Source organism: Lepus europaeus, unplaced genomic scaffold, assembly GCF_033115175.1.
Source record: "Lepus europaeus isolate LE1 unplaced genomic scaffold, mLepTim1.pri SCAFFOLD_49, whole genome shotgun sequence".
Classification (NCBI taxonomy): domain Eukaryota; kingdom Metazoa; phylum Chordata; class Mammalia; order Lagomorpha; family Leporidae; genus Lepus; species Lepus europaeus.
In genome coordinates, this window is record NW_026909365.1 from 1730284 (window position 1) to 1735130 (window position 4847).

The following is a 4847-nucleotide window of genomic DNA, read 5'->3' on the forward strand; positions in this document are numbered from 1 at the left end:
AAAAGTTTAATAAAAAAGATAAAAAAAAATTGTAAATCAAAATATGCTGCAAATAGTTAAGATTGCACAAACCTACAAGAATGTAACAATTACAGATAGTAAGAGGCTACTATCATTATGGCTAAATGGTTACCCACCGTGTTCCATCCCCTAAAAAATTTGTTGTCTTATCAAAAAGAGATGTTACAAATATTTAATGAAATCCGAATCACTAATTTCAGAGTAATGCAAAATGTTAGCGCATTTGTTAATTGGACTGTGTGCGCCTCAACATGTCTGTTTACGAAGTAACAATGCGTCAGATCTCCATGCCATGGGATTGTCTAGCCAGTTCTTAGGCTGTCTGCAGCAGCTTGAGTTGTTGTATTGAAATGGTACTGTTTTTTTATGTCCTTGACATGGGTGCCCAAGAAGCTAATTCCCCCTCAGATATGTTTCAATTTATCCTTAAAATGCCTTAAATATTATTGTGTTTGCTAAATGTATACTTGTATAAAAAATTTGTATTGCATTCTTATAATGTGTTAATTATGTCTACCTCTCAATGCAACCCTAGGGCCAAATGTAAGGACAGATTTTTGGGATGGAGAGGCTTGTATCTAGGTTCAGCTCTGGTAGACAAGTAACTTTGCTGCCGGATGACCTTCTCCTGCTCCTTGGGAGCCTGGCCAGTTCCCAGGGAGGAGGATAAATGAATGTTTCTAATAAACAGGTGGACATGCTTTGTGTCTCGGCTCTCTGGCCAAGATCCAAGACGGGATGCACTGCTTGCCTAAAATCTTAGCAATGAGCCACCCGTGTCCTTGGGGGCTTTAAGAGGGAGCCGGAGCAAGCCTCTGCTGCTGCTCTTTCATCCCAGGGGAACACACAGTCAAGCTAAATGTTAAACATGCCTGTAATGATTACTGATAATGTCTGATTCTCAGTATGGATCCTTTTCTGGTGCTTTGTGAAGATTGCCTAGTGATGCCCACAGTACTATAAATTCTGCTAACCATAAGTACAATGTAAACATGGATTGATTGGCTACTGTGGCTGAGGTGTTCTGTAACAGTCCCTTTGATAAGGGATTAACAAAATGGATTCACTTAAAAACAGGACATTCAGGACCTGCCGCTCTGCAGGGACATGTACAAAAATTGTCCAAGTCAAAAATCAAAATAAGGCTCCTCCTGGTATTTTCCCCCACTGCTAAAGGAAAGGCATTGGGCCAATTAATGTCACCCCAAAACTGATAAAAAAGGTAATTCACTAAAAAACAGAGTTCAGGAAAACTGGAAGCGGGTCAAGCCTCAGGCCCTCCCTACAGGGATCAGTGGACCCTCTTGCTATAATATCATTACAGCAATGGAGCCATGTTTATTGCAACATTCTGTTAATCTATGCTCCTTTACTGTCTTTCCTCTAAATAATTTTAGTGTGCACGACAAGGCTTGCAGCATATTTCTTGCAGATTAAACTAAAAGTAACTAAGTCTGTGCACAGCAGACAGCAGAAAAATAATTTGCTGTCACAAATTGGCATAGTTGACAGGATCTGCAAGTATACAAAGCAATGCCTTTCTTTAAAAAGAAAACTGAAGTTGTATGTGTAACCTGTGATGCTCCTGGCTGGAAAGACCCTCAGTTGGCCTCTTTGGCAAAAAAATGGGCTCTCTGCTCAGGATTGAGTAAAAATTAAAATGACAAGTTACGGAGTGCACAGCCTCCACAAGTTATTGAGGTTTGCAATCAGTGCCAGTAAAAAAGGGAAATAAACTATAGGCTTTGGGGAGGTGAGGATGGATTTTGTTATCTGCATACTGATGCATGTGTAAGCAATTTAAAAAAAAAGGGGGTACAAAATAAATATAAATTAAAAAATGCTGCCCTTTGGAGTCAAACCACTAGGTGGTAATAAAAAAATTATCTAATTTGGCATGTTAAAAATGACTGTGGATTACAGAAGGTTTGAGTAAGTTACAAAAGGTTCGAGTAAGTTACAGAAGGTGTGAGAAAGTTAAAAAATGTTATGGAAAGAAGACATTTTCAGTTATAAAACTATTAGTCTATTTTCTTTAACATAAAATCAAAATCTGATCCTCTGTTAAAGCAATGAGTTAAAGTAATCTATTATGTTCAAGTCTTGATGTCTCTGTTAAATTCTAACTGTTTAATAATAGCTGCGAAAAGAGCAATGGTGAAATGGAGGGATCCTATCACCACTCAATGGAATGGACCTGATCTGGTACTGGAATGGGACGTGGGCTCCTAAGGGATGGGTTTTTCTATGCAGCCAATATGCCTTTACATCATTAGCCTCTGATAACTTCTGCAATTGCTCCCTGGGCCATGTGGCCCCGATGCTGACATCTGTATTTACAGCGGTGGATAGAGCGTGTCAGCGGCATGCTTCACCTGAAGACTGTAATGGCAACGTCATCCTAATAGGAGAGGACACTGCCCTTGCCATGGCTGTATCAGTAGTAAGTGTTCCTGGACTGGCCTTTGGAAATAACCGTGGACTGTGAAGGCTTGCATGTTTAGTGACCAAAACAATCTTACTGCTACTGGACTGTCCAATATAGCTGAAGAATTGGTTCAAGTTTGCTACCAAACCTCCTTTGTAATCAAAAATAATTGATATTTGGCTGTATGTTTCATCTCTCACCTAATGTCAGGCTGGAATGGTACTCAAAGACGGGTAAGACACTCATCATCCTATACCAACCTAAGACAGGGCTCTAGGCCAAGCTGCCAGAGTTCCCGATGATGGGTAAGGACAGGAATGACTGAGGGCAAACTAAGACAGAGGCCATTCTCAATTAAATAAAAAGGGGGTTGCAGCAGGTGTGGAAAGAGCACCACTGCCCTTGCAAAAAAAATAATATACAACGCCAGAAATATCAGGCCCTCCATAGGGCAGTAGAAGACCTAGAGCAGACCATCGGTAAGCTAGAACAGTCTTTAACATCACGTTCAAAAGTAGTGTTGCAGAACAGAAGGAGGATGGTCTTATTGGTTTTTTTAAAAAAAGGGTTTATGGGCTGCTCTAAAAAAAGTGCTACTTCTACACTGATCATTCAGGGATCATCAGGGACTCTATGGCTAAACTAAGAAAAACCCTTAAAAATTTAAGATTAAAATCAGTACAAAAAGAAGATGAGGGAATGTAAGACCCCTGCTAAAATTAAATATTAAAATAATTTTAGCAAGGGTTAAAAAGTTTGGCTGCTGACAGTAGCCATTCCTTAAGATAACTGTGTCTCCACCTGCCTGCAGAATAACCTTGGGAAACTGCCTTGTGAAACTGCTCTGTGTAACTGTCTCATGCGATAACACTTGCAGGAGTCCGGAAAAGAGTTGCAATAAGGTTCTGTGACCATTGTATAAATTTACCCCTTCCCTCACTACAATCGCAACAAGAGTTTGCCCTTCAAAATAGCCAATCACCAAACTCCCCACATACATATGTCAATCAGGTGGCTATTGTCTTTAAAAACTGCTGTAACCCCTGCTCAGGACTCTCTTGCTCTCTAGACTGCCTGAGGTGCTGGGGAGCCCATTTACGCAAACGTATTAATAAATATACTCTTGCTTTTGCATCTACTGGGTTGGGCTTTTGGGTCACTGGGCGACCACCCGAGCGCGTTGGATTCCCAGATTTGGGGTCCTTCATTTTCATTAGAAAAGTGCATATAATGTCACCTATACAAACAGAAATATCATGTTTGTTTGCCACAGTTCCTCTAGCTTTCTCCCTAGAAAATACGAATGTGTAGATCTGGTGTTTCCATGTGAACCAATTAGTGTTTCCAAGCACAAAATTAAATGTTCCCTGATAAAAAAACATTCAAAATAATAAGGTCCCTCGATAATATCCAGGAAACACAAACACAGAGGGTTTCACATTATTTTGGATTGAGTTAACCGAAACACAACCGGATATTTCTGGTTTCAACCAGTCATATCTGGACAAAGTGGTGTGGAATTAGTATGCAATGGAATGAGAAAATCACAGTAAAAATGGTTTTGGAGAAAAGCAAAGTGTTTTTGTTAGGCAAGTGCATAAAATGTCATCTATACAAACAGAAATATCATCTTTGTTTGCCACAGTTCGTCTAGCTTTCTCCATACAAAATATGAATGTGTAGAGCTCATGTCTCCATGTGAAACCAAATAGTGTTTCCCAGCAGAAAATTAAATGTTCCCTTATAAAACACATTCAAAACAATAAAGTCCGTCGATAATATCCAGAAAAAACAAACACAGATGCTGTCGCAATATGTGGGATTGTGTTAGTCAAAACACAACAGGATATTCTGGTTTCATCCAGTCATATCCGGACAAAGTGGTGTTCAATTCGTATACAATGGACAAAAACAATCACAGTAAAAATGCTTTGGAGAAAATCAAATTCTTTTCATTACGCAAGTGCATAAAATGTCACCCATATAAATAGAAATATTATGTTTGTTTGCCACAGTTCCTCTAGCTTTCTCCCTACAAAATATGAATGTGTAGAGCTTATGTCTCCATGTGGAAACTATTAGTATTTCCAAGCACAAAATTAAATGTTCCCTGATAAAAAACTTTCAAAACAATAAAGTCCATCGATAATATCCAGAAAAAACAAACACAGAGGCTGTCTCAACATGTGGGAATGAGTTAGCCAAAGCACAACCGGATATTTCTGGTTTCATCAAGTCATATCCAGACAAAGTGGTGTGGAATTCATATAAAATGGACACAAACAATCACAATAAACATGGTTTTGGAGAAAAGCAAAGTCAATCCGTTAGGCAAGTGCATAAAATGTCATCTATACAAACAGAAATATCATGTTTGTTTGCCACAGCTCCTCTAGCT